Source organism: Helianthus annuus, chromosome 9, assembly GCF_002127325.2.
Source record: "Helianthus annuus cultivar XRQ/B chromosome 9, HanXRQr2.0-SUNRISE, whole genome shotgun sequence".
Classification (NCBI taxonomy): Eukaryota; Viridiplantae; Streptophyta; class Magnoliopsida; order Asterales; family Asteraceae; genus Helianthus; species Helianthus annuus.
In genome coordinates, this window is record NC_035441.2 from 49,035,712 (window position 1) to 49,055,921 (window position 20,210).

Sequence of the window (20,210 nt, forward strand, 5' to 3'; positions counted from 1 at the left end):
TAGTTTCCAAAATAATATATTTTCACTTAGAAAATATATGTAGACTTGTTTTGTCCAAAAATAATGTATCGTCAAGAAAATATATATTTTTCTTCAAGAAAATCATATATCTTCTAAATATTCTAAGAAAATATATTTTTTGCTTCCAAAAATAATAGATTTTCTCTTGGTCGAAAATACAATATTACTCTTGTAATATTTTCAAAAACCGTATTTTCATTTCTTGTATCCAAAACAATATTTGCCAAAAATATATTTGTATTGGTATTTTCCGGAATATTTTATAAGTTACGTTCTTGTTCGGTTTGCCAATATTTAAGTGTGTAACTTATATACTTTATTCCTTGTGATTTTTGATATTATTTGGATCTGTAAGTTCTTGGTATTTGTAAGTTATATTATTTTCCCTAAAATAATATAACTACTGTTGGTGCATTCATCTGTCGACTTCGTCTTGTATCGAGTCTTGTACTAGATATGTTAGATTAGGGCACGTTGTTCGAGAAAATAACAGATTTATGTGTTAATTAGGGAGATTCCGCTTGAATGAGCTGATTCCGCTTGAAATGACATGTGTCACTTTCAAGCGAAATCAATAAGTCCTGATTCCGCTTGAAATGCATATGTTACTTTCAAGCGGAACCTGATGTCTATAAATAGCAGTTTCAAGCGAAATCATATGTAACAGTTCTTGATTTGGATACCGAGGTGCTGCCGGTTTTTCCAGTGATTGTATTCTGTGTTATATCAATCAGAAACAAGTTTAAAGTGAATTGCAAGCTTTGTCGACATCTGTTTCTTAGTTTCTGCCTCTGAAACAGATTAAAACTCCTCTGAACGACTCGTTCGGGTCAAAACACGATCCCACAAGTGGTATCAGAGCTCAGGAAGAAGAGTTCTTTCCGATACAGCTCAAAATTTCTGTTTTCTACACCTTCTTTACAAAATTAACTAGTTTTCACGGTTAAAATTGGCTAAATTTCTCATATATTGTGTAAAACTGCATTTTAACAAACCCTTGAAAGTTTCATACTAAATTCAGCTTAAAAGTGACTAAAATGGACTAAGAAGGTAATTCCGCTTGAACGATCACATTCTGATTCCGCTTCAAAGTTGATATTCCGCTTGAGATTTCAAGCGAAATCTGTTATTCCACTCCAAAGTTGACTGATTCCGCTTGACATTGTCTTATTCCGCTTCAAGATATTATTCCGCTTGATCAGGTTGTGTGTTTGAAAGTTTGATTTTGCTTGAGAGGGTATTTCGCTTGAATTGGCTTATTTCACTTGAACTTCTTTTCATCATGAGTGAAGAGTTTTACAACGCGTTTGCCACATCTTCGACTACTCCAGCTACCATTGCTCAAAACATGAATTTGGAAAATGAGACTGGAACAATGCAAAAACCCCCGAAACTAATGAGCATTGAGGAGTATTACGGATGGAAAGATAGGTTTGAAAACTGGGTTCAAGCTAACCATCGGAGATCATGGGAGTGTATTTTGAAGAAGTATGTTTTACCACGTACGGATTTGCAAGTTGAAAAAGAAATCTCGGAATTCAATGACAAAGTGCGTGACATGTACAAAGCTGAAAAGATGATGATTAGTCTACTTCAGCAAGCCATTAAAGAAGACATCTTTGTATTGCTTCCACATGACAAAACATCAAAATCAATTTGGGATGCTCTTAAAATCAAGTTTGAGGGAAGTGAAAAGATGATTAAAAGTAAAAAGGCACTTCTTAAAAAAGAATTTGATCTCTTCACCAGTTTACCTGGGGAAGATACAAAGAAATTAATTTAAAGATACTGCCATTTAGTGAGATCTATGTCAATGTTAAGCATAACCAAAGATCGTGAAGAATGGGTCGACAAGTTAGCTGATGCGTTACTTCAAAAGGAGTGGGGTACTTATTTGATGATCTTAAAGAATACTCGAGTTTATGATGGTTTAACGATTTTTTAGTTCATCGAGAAAATTGAGGGTCAAGACCTTGAACAGCAAAAGATTGCGAGGATGAATAATCCGAGTGGTCAACAAGATGTGAAAATGTACTATAAAGGAAGTGTTCAAGAGGTTGAAAGAAGTCCGAAGATTCAAACTGCGTTTAGTGCTGGAAATTCATCTGAAAATGTTTATCAAGGTTCAAACAACAGCAGTGGATTTTCTTCATATCCGAGTGTTAATCCCAAGAGTTCATCTTCAAGTTTCCACTCTCAAAATACAAAAGGCGGTGGTTGTGTGATACAGTGCAACAATGCATTAAATCTTCCAGAAGGTCAAAGCTTTTCTGAAGAAATTGCCAAAGATCATATGTCTTTACTTGCAACTGTGCTACAATCCTATGAAGGTTTGGTTGCAGGGAGGATCGGGAATCCTATGCTTACTAAAGAGGATTACGATCAGATAGACGCTGAAGAATTGGAACTAATGGACATCAAATGGTGTCTAGCTAGTGTCCTGAGAAGAGCTGAAAAGTTTAAGATGATTACTGGAAGAAATGATTTTCTTGATGCACATGTTTCTACTTTAGGTTTTGATAAATCTGAAAGTTACTTGTTTTTGATGCAGGGAGAAAGGTCATTTCAAGAGGGAATGCAAGAATAGAGAAGCAAGTGAAGCAAAGAATCCGTTTGGAAAAGATGACTATTACCGGAAAGCCATATATCAACAAGTTGGTCAACAACAACAACAAGAACCGCAAGTGGCTCATGGTAGAAAAGTGATAGAGGATTCTTCAAAGAGAGCATGTTTAGTGAATCAAGAAAATTTTAGCTGGGATAAATACATTTCATCCGACAGCAAAGCATGCCTAATCAATCAGGATGATGAAAGGTTACCTGAAGGTTTTAGCTGGGATATGTTTGTGGATGATAAAGGAGAGTTTAAAGCTTTCATTGCTAAAATTGTGAAAGAACCAGATATGTTTACTGAGTGGATGAAAGCTATTGGTGTTAGTGTGAAGAATGAAGAAGAAAAGTCTGTTTCATCAGACGAAAGCTCACTTAGTTCAGATGAAAGTTCAGAAAAAGCAACCGTTTTTTATCAAATACCATCTGAGTCAGGTTTTTCAGATGATAGTTCTGACAAGTCAATTGAGTTTGATCAATCACCAACTGATGACAGTGGTGATGATGAAGAAGAAAGACATATTAATGTTGCCAAAACTCATCTATCTCCTGAAAGCTTTCATTTTTATTTTGCAGATCGCTTGGAGAAGCTGAAGGAGAGACGAGCAGGAAAAGAACAAAAGCAAATGAAGTCTGAAAAAGAAGAGACTGTTCAAAATGAAGAGGTTAAAAGTGTTGCTAAGGAGATTGTTGAAACAGAAAAGGTGACTGAAGCTGAAAAAGTTGTTGAATCTGAAAAGATTATTGAAGTAGAAAAAATTGTGGAAGTCATCAAGCCGTGTTCAAAGTGTCTAGAATCTTGCAAAGAATGTGCAGCAAAAATCGAGAAGTTGGCTGAGCTTGAGAAGATGAAGGAACAATTACTGTTCAATCTCAATTACGTGAAGGAATCTTATGATGTATTGAATAGAACAATAACTGGTCTTCAAAAGACAAATTCTGAGAGAGAAGACGCTTTGACAATGATGAATGCAACGATAATGACGAAACAAAAAGCTATAAACTATTATATTGAGGAATGTGCCAAACTAAAACAAGAGTTGGAGACTGAGAAAATTGAGAATGAGAGAATCCGACGCTTGTTACAGAGTTATTCTAGTTCTGATTATCTTATTGATCGAATTTATCCAACTGTTGCAGGTTTTGAAGTATTTCATGATGAGAAGCCAAAGAAGAAGGATACTGGTAAGAAACCGAGTGTTAGCTATAACAAGTGTCCGCCTTCGATCTGGGAAGGTTATTCTCCCAGAAAACCAAATGAGGAGTAAGTTCAAAAGGCAGTCAATATAAAACTGAAGTCTGAAATAACTGATGAATTACCAGAAAACATTGACGTTACTTTCACATCGTCTGACACTGATCATGAGTCTGAGTTAATAAAAAAAGGTGGTCGATCAGGTGTTGGATACGGATGAGGAGTCTGAGTCAAAGTCTGAGTCTGGAGGTTCAAGTTCGTCAGTCAACAGTCCAAAACCCTCGGTTAAAAGGGCTTACAGTAAAGAGTTTTTGTTATCAAAATCAAATTTGAATGATGAAACATTTGAAGTAGCATATACTTTGAATGATTCTGACAAATTATATTCTGACAAAGAGTTTCCAATAAGAAGTTTTAGATTTGAAATGATCAAAAAGGTTTTCAAAATGACAGAAATCAATATTTCTGAAATAAAAGATTTAAATCTTACTGGAAAACCTAAAAAATACACTTCAAGAGTTCAACAACGGTTAAACAAGAAAAGGGGTTACAGTTCTGGTTCTGGTTTTCAAAAGAAACCAAACCATAACGGTAATTTCAAAAAGAAAGGTTTAGGTTTTATTCCACCGGAAAATTATAAAAATGAGAAAATTTCTAAAACAAATACAAAATTTGTTTCAGGAGGAAGTGCTGAAGAAGAACAGAAGAAACCTTTCTGGAGACAATCAAACCAGGAGTTTCTTGCTGAGAGGAAAGGAACTGGAGTTTTTCATCGAAAGGAGACTAGAACCTGTTACAAGTGCAATGAAGTTGGTCACATTGCATGGAATTGTTCTCAAGCTACAAAGACAAAACAGGGAGTCTCTGAAAAACGTAAAGAAAAACTTGTCAATGATAATGACGAAACAAAAAGCTATAAACTATTATATTGAGGAATGTGCCAAACTGAAACAAGAGTTGGAGACTGAGAAAATTGAGAATGAGAGAATCCGACGCTTGTTACAGAGTTATTCTAGTTCTGATTATCTTATTGATCGAATTTATCCAACTGTTGCAGGTTTTGAAGTATTTCATGATGAGAAGCCAAAGAAGAAGGATACTGGTAAGAAACCGAGTGTTAGCTATAACAAGTGTCCGCCTTCGATCTGGGAAGGTTATTCTCCCAGAAAACCAAATGAGGAGTAAGTTCAAAAGGCAGTCAATATAAAACTGAAGTCTGAAATAACTGATGAATTACCAGAAAACATTGACGTTACTTTCACATCGTCTGACACTGATCATGAGTCTGAGTTAATAAAAAAAGGTGGTCGATCAGGTGTTGGATACGGATGAGGAGTCTGAGTCAAAGTCTGAGTCTGGAGGTTCAAGTTCGTCAGTCAACAGTCCAAAACCGTCGGTTAAAAGGGCTTACAGTAAAGAGTTTTTGTTATCAAAATCAAATTTGAATGATGAAACATTTGAAGTAGCATATACTTTGAATGATTCTGACAAATTATATTCTGACAAAGAGTTTCCAATAAGAAGTGTTAGATTTGAAATGATCAAAAAGGTTTTCAAAATGACAGAAATCAATATTTCTGAAATAAAAGATTTAAATCTTACTGTAAAAACCTAAAAAATACACTTCAAGAGTTCAACAACGGTTAAACAAGAAAAGGGGTTACAGTTCTGGTTCTGGTTTTCAAAAGAAACCAAACCATAACGATAATTTCAAAAAGAAAGGTTTAGGTTTTATTCCACCGGAAAATTATAAAAATGAGAAAATTTCTAAAACAAATACAAAATTTGTTTCAGGAGGAAGTGCTGAAGAAGAACAGAAGAAACCTTTCTGGAGACAATCAAACCAGGAGTTTCTTGCTGAGAGGAAAGGAACTGGAGTTTTTCATCGAAAGGAGACTAGAACCTGTTACAAGTGCAATGAAGTTGGTCACATTGCATGGAATTGTTCTCAAGCTACAAAGACAAAACAGGGAGTCTCTGAAAAACGTAAAGAAAAACTTGTCAATGATAAACCACCAACTGAGAAATTCAAAATTTTTGAAAATTCAATCTATGAAGGTGGTGAGTGTTCTAAGAAATTTTTTTACAAAAAGAGAGCCAAGGACAACCAAATGTGGGTTGTTAAGAAGTTTGATGAGAAAATGGCAATGATTTTGGTTCCACAAAGCCAGAAGAGCCACAAGTTGAGATTAAAGAAGATAATTCAGAGCCTTCAGTAGATGATGTTGATTTTCCATCTTTGAAGGATGAAAATGTTACACAAAAAGTTGGTAAGGTTGAGATCTCAAATCAATTTTATTCTGATAAGAAGGAATTTGATGTTGAGAAAGCTATTAATGGAAAGGTGAAAAAGATTTTTGGAAAAATGGTCGAGGGAAAGGCCAAAGGGGTTAAAGATTTTTATGCTAAAAAGAAGGTAACTTATAACCCAACTGAATCAGAGTTAAAATCACCCAAGGTTGGTCAGACTTGGGTGGAAATTTTTTTCCCTTAAAAAATCTGACTTGCCGGAGATCCCAAGTTTGTATTCACGGATCAGGAATCGGCATCTTTCTTGATAATTGAATTTGTGAATGAATCTTATAATGGTTAATTTTACAGGTTGTGGATTTGCCGGAGCTTTCAGGTTGGTAAGTGTGAAGCAGGAATCGGCATCTTTATTGGTAAAATGATTTTGTGTAGTTGTGGTATTCCTACAAATGGTAAATCAGGGACATTAAGTTGTACTTGATTTGCTTACAAGTGTTTACTTACATGTGGTACAGAGGTTTGTATGAAAAAGTGATTACTCAAGGTCATTAATTTGAACTTGATGTAATCCTCATATAAGTGGTTGAAAACAATGTGATGAAGTTTACCCCGATCTAAAAGTGGTTAAAACAAAACTTATTTTCGGAAAAACCATTTTGATTAAAACAAATTAAGTGTTTTGAAATCTAAATGGGAAAATAGTTTGTTGAAAGGGGGAGTTCTGATTGTTTATGCCTAGTGGATGGCGAATTGAAGCGATTCGATATTAGTTTGTCAATTTTCTTGTATAGTTTATTTTCAAATTTCTTTAAATGTGTTTCCATTTTAGGGGGAGTAAAAATTTCAAAATTTCAGAAAATCCAAAAACATTAGAGAATTTGAAAAAGACAAAAACATGATAAAAATTCAAAACGAGTTTGTTGTGAAAAGAGGAAATGATAGTACATCAGTGGACGATCATATCATGCTAAAGAATTGGAAAGTTAAAAATGTGATAAACAATCTCACCGAGGATGTGCCAGTAGGTTTTTGCACATTTAGTAGATTGTGACGAGATATAAACCTAAATTTCAAACTTGCTTATATCGTGGGTAACATTTCTTGGATATATGGGTAACCCCCGAAATCTTGTTTGAAAGGTCCCTCTTTCTGAGATACTAGGTCTTTATGCTTAGTGATATCTGGGGTATTATCCCGGGACTTCTGCTGGATGGAAATTCTGACCTAGTCCCCGTATAATACTTTCTGCAAATGCTTGAAATATAGTCTACCCTCAGCAGAAATGATGAAACAATAAAATTGATAATCATTGCTGTTGAAGAAAAGATCCTCTAAAGGGGACACACCGAAAGTCGAACCGTCATCTCTCTGCTGAACGGAAGTTCTGACCTGAGCTCTCACAGTTTCGCATCTAACCCCTTACAGATATCATCTAGGTATACTCACCTGTAAGACTAAATATTGGGATCTTGATACGGGAGTATATTCAAGTGGTGGGACACGCGGATAAGTTTATGTCATTAAAACATTAATATCGTATCTCGCAACAGTTGAACTTTGTGTGAAAATTTAAGTGGACCAGTATACTGACAATCTAAGTGAATTGTTTAGAACTTAAAATGTAATGAAGCTTAACGGTGTTGGTGATTTGTCTCATAAACTGATATGATCCTCTTACGCAAACTCACAATAATATTGCCTGTAAATATTTCTTTACTGCATTTCATATAATATCAAAAATCCAAAAAGATTTTCGGTATATTTTAGCATAAATTTTGAAAAATTCAAAAAGATGTTAGACAACAGATGTTGGAAAGCTGATTTTCAAAATTCCGAGTGCTGAACATGATGAACAGGTTTGGGAAAATTTGTTTGATGATGGTCATTTTGAGGGGGATTCCGATAAATCTAAAAATGTTTGAATGTTCTTCTGCAAGTGGTCTCAAATATTCTGAGTTGGTGCATACATCTTAATATTAAATTGTTAAAATTTATGGAACTTATGTTTGTGAAAGAGACTGTGCAGGTTTGAGTAAGAACTGGTTTAATCAATTCTGAGAAGCTTGTGATTGGAGAGAGCTAGATTTCGATTATGATCACAGTATGAGCCAGACAACGATCTTGAATCTGTGAGAAACAGATTATGATCCTGGAGCTGATGATGCTGATGAACATAAGGAATGCCAGCACATCGAAAGGGGGAGTCTGAAGTTATCCAAGAGTAAGATTAGCTGTTGTATTAAGATGAGTTGATAAAGCTGAATGAGGAAGAGCCAGGTCAAGATCCTGGAAGAGAAAAAGACCTGGAAGCCCAAAGACTGATAAAGACTGAAGATGAGAAGTGTCACACCCCGTTCAATCCACACGCGGAGTATCACCGCTTGGGAGCGTGACTGACCAGGATCAAGCCATCAATCATATTGAACATAGCATAACATAAATAAAGTAGTTCGTAAAACCTCATTCAATACAATTGATGTTTCAAAACAATCATAGTATCAGTAGCGGAAGCATAAGTAAATAACCCAAGTAAACCATAAGTTCAATTATTCGAAATGTTTGAACATAGCGTTCATAATCCACTGCCCACAACGTCCCGCTCCTCCAGTGCAAGCTCCATTATGTACCTAAGGTCCTGCAAGGCATGCAGCAGATAATCAACAAACTAGTTGAGCGAGTTCACAGTTAATAGTTTAGTAATGGTGCGTTCGTTCAATTAAGTTTCATATCGTATCAGTTCCATCGCGGCCTCACAGGCATGTGTGCGAAGATTAGGTTCATTAGTTCGCGACCGTAGTCTTTACCGACCAGGGTGTGTGCGAAGGCAATTGATCAGTTCGTTCGCGACCATAGTCTTTACCGACCAGGGTGTGTGCGAAGGCAGTTGAGTAGTTCGTTCGCGACCATAGTCTTTACCGACCAGGGTGTGTGCGAAGGCAGTTCGTAAGCATCAATAGTTTAATCGTTCGTTATAATATCAAAGTATGCACAAGTAATCATCCAACCCATTCCCACCCTGGGAACCCATGCCTTGGCTGTGTGAACTCACCTTGGTTTGCTCGGTATGCTAAAGTTAAGTGCTCACAAGAAATCAATCAAAGCCTAGAGTATGCATTTACACATAGTTAGTTCATGTTGGACAAATTTCACACATAATCTACGTCACAAAGTGCTTGGCAATTAATCTTATGTATCAAGTAAACCGTTAATCAAGTTCACATAATAGATTTTTACTGTCTACCCAACAAGACTACCCCTTAACAGTCATGATAAGCTTAATGGTGTTACCACTGTTAATCAGTATCAACAGATTAAACACACGCAACAAGGTTACACACTTAACGTAGTTAATATACTTAACAAGGTTAACTCACTTAACACCGTAGACACTTAACATGAATAATCATTAATAGAGTCAACCTTAACAGCGTTAACTAAGTAACAGTTTAAAAGAACAAGATACAAAACTACAAGTCACAAGGCGAAATCACTTAGCGAGCGAAAACAACATTTGGGCCGAAAACATAACTTGGGCCGAAAACCATTTTGGGCCGAAAACTGTTTAGGCCGAAAACACTTTGGCCGATAACAACATTGGGCCGAAAACCATTTTGAGCGAAAACACTTTTGGGCGAAAACACCTTGGGCCGAAAACTCTTTTGGTGTTTTCGTTGGACATTGTTTTGTTGAGGGGTGAGTGTTTTCGTTGACCTCAACAGAAATCATCTTCATCACTGCAGATACGCCACGGAAATCTAATCATCATCATCAGCATATACACAATTTCTAATACATAACTGTCAAAACTCTAGATCGATATTAAAGTTTACATAATTCATGAAATCATTCCACTACTAAATCCATTACAGTTAGTAACATGATTGCAGCATAACCAGAAATCATCATTCATTATCATACGATATTCATGACAAATCAATAAACATTTAACAATTTAAATGCACGATCAAAACCGTTATGCGCTAATAATTAATTCATAAACCAACAAATAGAAATCTAGTATTCCATAAAACAGTTGGTCGCTAACCTTAATAGAAGAAATAATAATTCGACCGGTGCACAGGTTCGAATGATAAAGGTTGCCGTCAAGTGTAAAGGGTATCGAGAGAGGGAGGGAGACGATGTGACTAGGGTTTCCCGAAAATAATAACTGTTCACGTGAAGATTGGAGCTTAGTATGTAGTTAAACCACTACTGGGCCTAAAGCCCATTCTGTTTTGTTGGCAGGAAGGTGGACGAAGACACCATAGTGTTTTCATCCAACTGGGTTTTCGTGAGGAGGTGTTTGGCTTAGCAAATTTCATTTTCATTCATTTTTTTTTTATTACATAACACATATCTTAACTGGGATATATATATATATCAACATACACACTTATACATTTATAAGACATATCATATCAATCACCTCAATCACAGTACAATCAACATACTACAGACGTGCACAGTTTAGGAAGAAACAAGTCGTGCAAACAACCAATCTAATCAATTAACGTGCAATGGTGCAAAGATGGAATCTTGGAAACTCGAGTTGTCACATTATCCCCAACTTGAAAGAAATTTCGTCCCGAAATTTGGTACGCACTCACTGAGGAAGCTAGGTAAGTTACATCGTTCACTGGTTTTCCTGGGGTGTCACATCATCCCCCCGTTGATTGGGAATTTCGTCCCGAAATTCAGTAGTAGTAGCTTCAGCCTCAGAAGTGGATGCATTGGTTTCGAATAGCTGGGGGTACTTTTCTTTCATCTGGTCTTCGCGTTCCCAGGTATACTCTGGGCCACGCTGGGAGTTCCAACGAACTCGAACAAGAGGGATTCTCTTGTGTTTGAGGACCTTCACATCCCGGTCCGTGATTTCTACAGGTTCCTCGACGAACTGCAACCGCTCGTCGATAGTGAGTTCCTTAAAAGGAATGATGAGGGTCTCATCTGACAGGCACTTCTTCAGATTCGACACGTGGAATACGTTGTGAACTGCACCGAGTTCAGCTGGTAAGTTTAATCTGTAGGCTACTTTGCCAATCTTTTCTAAGATTTCGAATGGTCCGACGTACCGCGGATTCAGTTTGCCTCGTTTACCAAATCGAACCACACCCTTCCAGGGTGAAACTTTCAATAAAACCCGGTCCCCGACCTCAAATTCCAATGGCTTTCTACGCTTGTCCGCGTAGGCTTTCTGGCGGTCGCGTGCTGCCGCCATGCGTTGTCGTATCTGTGCTATCTTTTCTGTGGCGTCCACAACAATATCTGGACCCGTAATCTGACTATCCCCCACCTCTGCCCAACAGAGAGGTGACCGGCATTTACGTCCGTACAATGCCTCGAATGGAGCGGCTTGAATGCTGGTATGGTAACTGTTATTGTATGAAAACTCCACTAAAGGGAGGTGCTTTTCCCAGCCGTTGCCGAAATCGATAACACACGCTCGAAGCATGTCTTCTAGAGTTTGAATCGTGCGCTCAGACTGCCCATCCGTCTGAGGGTGATATGCTGTGCTCATGTCTAATCGTGAGCCGAAGGATTTGTGCATCGCTTGCCAAAGCTCTGACGTGAATCGTGCATCGCGATCCGAAATAATGGAAGTGGGCACTCCGTGCCTCGAAACAACTTCTTTAAGATAGACGTCTGCTAGGGTAGAAAACTTATCCGTTTCTTTGATAGCCAAGAAGTGAGCAGACTTTGTGAGTCGATCAACGATTACCCAAATAGTGTCATTCCCACGCTGGGATCTTGGTAAGCCCGTAACGAAATCCATGGAAATTTCTTCCCATTTCCACTGCGGTATCTTGGGCTGCTGAAGTAGACCAGCTGGTTTCTGATATTCAACCTTGACTCTCGCACAGGTTAAGCATTTGCCAACATAGGTGGCGATGTGGGCCTTCATACTAGGCCACCAATAAGTAGTACTGATGTCGTGGTACATTTTATCCGACCCTGGATGTACCGAATAGCGAGACTTGTGAGCTTCATCCATTACAAGTTCCCGTAAACCGCCATAAAGTGGGACCCAAATACGCCCCGTTACATAGTAGGCGCCGTCTTCCTTCTGTTCCATGCGTTGCCTTGAGCCGCGTAAGGCTTCAGCTTTGACGTTTTCGGGTTTCAGTGCTTCTAACTGAGCAGCTCGTATCTGTGCAGGAAGACTGGACTGAATAGTAAGCTGTAGCGCTCGCACGCGCTTAGGTAAAGTGTCTTTCCGACTGAGGGCATCAGCCACAACATTGGCCTTGCCTGGATGATACTTGATGGCGCATTCGTAGTCGTTCAGAAGTTCAACCCATCTCCGTTGACGCATATTCAAATCCTTTTGCTTAAGAATATGCTCGAGACTCCTGTGATCGGTGTAAATTGTGCACCTGGTACCGTACAGGTAGTGTCGCCATATCTTAAGCGCGAAAACAACAGCTCCCAGCTCTAAATCGTGCGTCGTGTAGTTTCGTTCATGAACCTTGAGTTGCCGCGAAGCGTAGGCAATAACTTTATCCCGCTGCATCAATACACAACCAAGCCCCTGTATCGATGCGTCACAATAAACCACGAAGTCATCCGTGCCCTCTGGCAATGAGAGGATAGGTGCGCTGCAAAGCCTATCCTTTAAGTACTGAAAAGCTGTCTCTTGTGTATTACCCCATCTGTAAACGACACCCTTCTGTGTTAGCATAGTAAGTGGTTGCGCGATCTTTGAGAAGTCTTTAATAAATCGCCTGTAGTAACCCGCCAAACCCAAGAATTGGCGTATTTCTGTCGGTGTACGTGGTGCTGGCCAGTTTCTGATCGAATCAACCTTGGATGGATCGACATGAATCCCATCCTTGTTTACTACATGGCCTAAGAAGTGGACTTCACGAAGCCAGAAGTCGCATTTTGAAAACTTTGCGTACAATTGCTCTTTTCGAAGAAGTTCCAAGATAAGACGTAAGTGCTGCTCGTGCTCCTCCTGACTCTTGGAGTAAATCAAAATGTCGTCGATGAAGACGATAACAAACTTATCAAGATACGGTTTGCACACCCTGTTCATAAGATCCATGAAGACTGCAGGCGCGTTCGTAAGCCCGAATGGCATGACAAGAAACTCGTAATGACCGTAGCGAGTTCTGAAAGCGGTTTTGGAGACGTCCTCATCCCGGACTCTCAGCTGATGATACCCTGACCTTAAATCAATCTTAGAATAGTAACACGACCCTTGCAACTGGTCGAATAGGTCATCTATGCGCGGAAGAGGATAACGGTTCTTCACCGTCACCTTATTGAGTTCGCGGTAGTCGATGCACATCCTGAACGTACCGTCTTTCTTCTTTACAAATAACACCGGAGCTCCCCAAGGCGAAGAGCTTGGACGAATAAAGCCCTTTTCCAAGAGCTCTTGTAGCTGCTTCGACAGTTCTTCCAGTTCGGTTGGAGCTAAACGATACGGTGCGCGGGCTATTGGTGCTGCTCCAGGAGCTAACTCAATCTGAAACTCGACTTGACGATGAGGAGGTAAACCAGGTAAATCTTCAGGAAACACTTGAGGAAAATCACGCACAACTGGTATATCCTCCAGCTTCCTTTCCTTTGCTGATGCGTCAGTGACAAGTGCCAAAATGGCAGTATGTCCCTTTCGTAAACATTTCTGCGCCTTTAAGTAAGAGATGATGCCAACCACAGCACCACTCTTGTCACCTTGTACTTCGAGAGGTTCCTGACTGGAGCGAGGAATACGAATAACTTTTTCTTTGCATAAGATCTCCGCATGATGTTGGGATAACCAATCCATACCAATGACGACGTCGAAACTACCCAAAACTATGGGTATGAGATCAATCGAGAAAGTCTGACCCGCTAGAACAATACTACAACCCTTGACTACCTGTGCGGCTTCTACACTTTTACCATTGGCTAGTTCTACGACGTGTTTGGTGTCTAGGGGTGTTGGTGTACGTTTTAATAATTTACTCATTTTCAATGACATATAACTTGTATCAGCACCCGAATCAAATAAAACAGTAACATAAATATCGTCGAGAAGAAACTTACCCATAACCACATTGGGATCATTCACTGCATCTCCTCGACCCAACACAAATGCACGACCACGAGCTTCATTGCCGTTGTTGTTGTTGTTTCCCCCGTTGTTGTTGTTACCATTACCCTGATTGTTGTTATTTCCGTTGCCCTGGTTGTTGTTGTTGTTGTTGCGGTTCTGGTTCAACTGAGGGCAATCGCGTTTGTAATGACCTTCAGCCCCACACTGGAAACATCCCCGATTTCCACGCTGTGGCTGCTGCTGCTGATTCTGTGGAGCTGGCGATGGGAGTTGCTGGTTCTGGTTTACTGGTCGCGCGCTTCTACAATCTTTGGCCTCATGGCCCATCTTGTGGCATCTTTGACAGCGATCTTTCCGACACCTTCCACTGTGGTGTTTGTTGCACCTGTTGCACCACGGATGATTTCCCTGATAACCACGTTGTCCCTGACTTCCCGATGATTGCTGACTCGGACTCTGGTGATCGTTGGTGCGACGTTGCTGAGTTTGGGACTGAACAGACACCGATCCCCTGCTGGAATCCCCATCCCATTTTCTCTTGTTGTCGCTGGGTGTGGCAGAAGTAGCAGCTGTAGTGGCAGCAGTAGCACTGATACGCTTTGGCAGTTTGTTCTGATCCACTGCCTGATCGGTGATGCGATGAGCGAGACGCTGGATTTCCTGGATGTTGTTGAGATTAGCCGAGGTAACGTGGCTCTGTATTTCTGGTGCCAAACCTTTGAGGTACAACTCAATACGCTTGTATGGAGGGTCCACCATAGTTGGACATAACACAGCCAACTCATTTGATCTCTTGGTGTAAGCTTCGATTTCCGAACCAACCATTTTCAAGTTATACAACTCGTCCTCCAACTTGTGAATGTCTTCTCTAGTGCAGTATTCCCTCTTGATCAGTTCTTTGAAATCATTCCAGGGTGTGGCGTTAGCAGCTGCCAACCCTAAGATCTGCACTTGTGCATTCCACCAAGTGAGCGCAATCCCTTCAAGTGTGCCAGTGGCGAACTTCACCCTGCGAGCCTCAGGGCATTCACACATTTCGAAAACCGACTCGAGCTTTTCAAACCAGTGGAGGAGTCCAACTGCTCCCTCCATGCCACTGAACGAGCTAGGACGACATTCCATGAAATTCTTGAAGGTGCACCCAGGTTGTTGCTGAGCGGGTTGACCTATTGTGTACGAATAGGGCAAAGTTAAGTACGAGAATTAATGTAGGATCTAAAGATCCTAGTGTCTATACTGCAGGGTATACTACCTGCTTGGGCGGCTGCAACTGCCGCAGCAACGAGAGCCTCTAGCTGGGCTTGAGTCATGGTAATTCGTGCGGCCATTGATCTTCACATCAAAGGCAACATAAGTGAGAAAGGTTCGCGAATAGTGCGATGACAGAAGAGTGTAAGCACATAAGTATTCTCATGCAATGACAAGTTGTGAGCAAGGTAATGTAAGCATACTACGAGCAAAGTTCTATGCAAATTCTAGCATGTAGGCAATAAACATAAACCTTATTACCTAGGAAGTTGAGTCTTGCACGTGGAGCGAAGCGTCGTTGTGGATCGTTGAGAGCACTGTTCTGGTTATAGTCTGGTTTTAATAAAAACGTTTTTCCATATTAAAACCAAGTTCTCTATAACCAATGGCTCTGATACCAATCTGTCACACCCCGTTCAATCCACACGCGGAGTATCACCGCTTGGGAGCGTGACTGACCAGGATCAAGCCATCAATCATATTGAACATAGCATAACATAAATAAAGTAGTTCGTAAAACCTCATTCAATACAATTGATGTTTCAAAACAATCATAGTATCAGTAGCGGAAGCATAAGTAAATAACCCAAGTAAACCATAAGTTCAATTATTCGAAATGTTTGAACATAGCGTTCATAATCCACTGCCCACAACGTCCCGCTCCTCCAGTGCAAGCTCCATTATGTACCTAAGGTCCTGCAAGGCATGCAACAGATAATCAACAAACTAGTTGAGCGAGTTCACAGTTAATAGTTTAGTAATGGTGCGTTCGTTCAATTAAGTTTCATATCGTATCAGTTCCATCGCGGCCTCACAGGCATGTGTGCGAAGATTAGGTTCATTAGTTCGCGACCGTAGTCTTTACCGACCAGGGTGTGTGCGAAGGCAATTGATCAGTTCGTTCGCGACCATAGTCTTTACCGACCAGGGTGTGTGCGAAGGCAGTTGAGTAGTTCGTTCGCGACCATAGTCTTTACCGACCAGGGTGTGTGCGAAGGCAGTTCGTAAGCATCAATAGTTTAATCGTTCGTTATAATATCAAAGTATGCACAAGTAATCATCCAACCCATTCCCACCCTGGGAACCCATGCCTTGGCTGTGTGAACTCACCTTGGTTTGCTCGGTATGCTAAAGTTAAGTGCTCACAAGAAATCAATCAAAGCCTAGAGTATGCATTTACACATAGTTAGTTCATGTTGGACAAATTTCACACATAATCTACGTCACAAAGTGCTTGGCAATTAATCTTATGTATCACGTAAACCGTTAATCAAGTTCACATAATAGATTTTTACTGTCTACCCAACAAGACTACCCCTTAACAGTCATGATAAGCTTAATGGTGTTACCACTGTTAATCAGTATCAACAGATTAAACACACGCAACAAGGTTACACACTTAACGTAGTTAATATACTTAACAAGGTTAACTCACTTAACACCGTAGACACTTAACATGAATAATCATTAATAGAGTCAACCTTAACAGCGTTAACTAAGTAACAGTTTAAAAGAACAAGATACAAAACTACAAGTCACAAGGCGAAATCACTTAGCGAGCGAAAACAACATTTGGGCCGAAAACATAACTTGGGCCGAAAACCATTTTGGGCCGAAAACTGTTTAGGCCGAAAACACTTTGGCCGATAACAACATTGGGCCGAAAACCATTTTGAGCGAAAACACTTTTGGGCGAAAACACCTTGGGCCGAAAACTCTTTTGGTGTTTTCGTTGGACATTGTTTTGTTGAGGGGTGAGTGTTTTCGTTGACCTCAACAGAAATCATCTTCATCACTGCAGATACGCCACGGAAATCTAATCATCATCATCAGCATATACACAATTTCTAATACATAACTGTCAAAACTCTAGATCGATATTAAAGTTTACATAATTCATGAAATCATTCCACTACTAAATCCATTACAGTTAGTAACATGATTGCAGCATAACCAGAAATCATCATTCATTATCATACGATATTCATGACAAATCAATCAACATTTAACAATTTAAATGCACGATCAAAACCGTTATGCGCTAATAATTAATTCATAAACCAACAAATAGAAATCTAGTATTCCATAAAACAGTTGGTCGCTAACCTTAATAGAAGAAATAATAATTCGACCGGTGCACAGGTTCGAATGATAAAGGTTGCCGTCAAGTGTAAAGGGTATCGAGAGAGGGAGGGAGACGATGTGACTAGGGTTTCCCGAAAATAATAACTGTTCACGTGAAGATTGGAGCTTAGTATGTAGTTAAACCACTACTGGGCCTAAAGCCCATTCTGTTTTGTTGGCAGGAAGGTGGACGAAGACACCATAGTGTTTTCATCCAACTGGGTTTTCGTGAGGAGCTTAGTATGTAGTTAAACCACATCTGTCACACCCCGTTCAATCCACACGCGGAGTATCACCGCTTGGGAGCGTGACTGACCAGGATCAAGCCATCAATCATATTGAACATAGCATAACATAAATAAAGTAGTTCGTAAAACCTCATTCAATACAATTGATGTTTCAAAACAATCATAGTATCAGTAGCGGAAGCATAAGTAAATAACCCAAGTAAACCATAAGTTCAATTATTCGAAATGTTTGAACATAGCGTTCATAATCCACTGCCCACAACGTCCCGCTCCTCCAGTGCAAGCTCCATTATGTACCTAAGGTCCTGCAAGGCATGCAGCAGATAATCAACAAACTAGTTGAGCGAGTTCACAGTTAATAGTTTAGTAATGGTGCGTTCGTTCAATTAAGTTTCATATCGTATCAGTTCCATCGCGGCCTCACAGGCATGTGTGCGAAGATTAGGTTCATTAGTTCGCGACCGTAGTCTTTACCGACCAGGGTGTGTGCGAAGGCAATTGATCAGTTCGTTCGCGACCATAGTCTTTACCGACCAGGGTGTGTGCGAAGGCAGTTGAGTAGTTCGTTCGCGACCATAGTCTTTACCGACCAGGGTGTGTGCGAAGGCAGTTCGTAAGCATCAATAGTTTAATCGTTCGTTATAATATCAAAGTATGCACAAGTAATCATCCAACCCATTCCCACCCTGGGAACCCATGCCTTGGCTGTGTGAACTCACCTTGGTTTGCTCGGTATGCTAAAGTTAAGTGCTCACAAGAAATCAATCAAAGCCTAGAGTATGCATTTACACATAGTTAGTTCATGTTGGACAAATTTCACACATAATCTACGTCACAAAGTGCTTGGCAATTAATCTTATGTATCACGTAAACCGTTAATCAAGTTCACATAATAGATTTTTACTGTCTACCCAACAAGACTACCCCTTAACAGTCATGATAAGCTTAATGGTGTTACCACTGTTAATCAGTATCAACAGATTAAACACACGCAACAAGGTTACACACTTAACGTAGTTAATATACTTAACAAGGTTAACTCACTTAACACCGTAGACACTTAACATGAATAATCATTAATAGAGTCAACCTTAACAGCGTTAACTAAGTAACAGTTTAAAAGAACAAGATACAAAACTACAAGTCACAAGGCGAAATCACTTAGCGAGCGAAAACAACATTTGGGCCGAAAACATAACTTGGGCCGAAAACCATTTTGGGCCGAAATCTGTTTAGGCCGAAAACACTTTGGCCGATAACAACATTGGGCCGAAAACCATTTTGAGCGAAAACACTTTTGGGCGAAAACACCTTGGGCCGAAAACTCTTTTGGTGTTTTCGTTGGACATTGTTTTGTTGAGGGGTGAGTGTTTTCGTTGACCTCAACAGAAATCATCTTCATCACTGCAGATACGCCACGGAAATCTAATCATCATCATCAGCATATACACAATTTCTAATACATAACTGTCAAAACTCTAGATCGATATTAAAGTTTACATAATTCATGAAATCATTCCACTACTAAATCCATTACAGTTAGTAACATGATTGCAGCATAACCAGAAATCATCATTCATTATCATACGATATTCATGACAAATCAATCAACATTTAACAATTTAAATGCACGATCAAAACCGTTATGCGCTAATAATTAATTCATAAACCAACAAATAGAAATCTAGTATTCCATAAAACAGTTGGTCGCTAACCTTAATAGAAGAAATAATAATTCGACCGGTGCACAGGTTCGAATGATAAAGGTTGCCGTCAAGTGTAAAGGGTATCGAGAGAGGGAGGGAGACGATGTGACTAGGGTTTCCCGAAAATAATAACTGTTCACGTGAAGATTGGAGCTTAGTATGTAGTTAAACCACTACTGGGCCTAAAGCCCATTCTGTTTTGTTGGCAGGAAGGTGGACGAAGACACCATAGTGTTTTCATCCAACTGGGTTTTCGTGAGGAGGTGTTTGGCTTAGCAAATTTCATTTTCATTCATTTTTTTTTTTTTATTACATAACACATATCTTAACTGGGATATATATATATATCAACATACACACTTATACATTTATAAGACATATCATATCAATCACCTCAATCACAGTACAATCAACATACTACAGACGTGCACAGTTTAGGAAGAAACAAGTCGTGCAAACAACCAATCTAATCAATTAACGTGCAATGGTGCAAAGATGGAATCTTGGAAACTCGAGTTGTCACAAGAAGACTCGACACTGAAGACTCGCCAACATCTGAGGGGGAGTCTGTTGGTGCATTCATCTGTCGACTTCATCTTGTATCGAGTCTTGTACTAGATATGTTAGATTAGGGCACGTTGTTCGAGAAAATAGCAGATTTATGTGTTAATTAGGGAGATTCCGCTTGAATGAGCTGATTCCGCTTAAAACGACATGTGTTACTTTCAAACGAAATCAATAAGTCCTGATTCCGCTTGAAATGC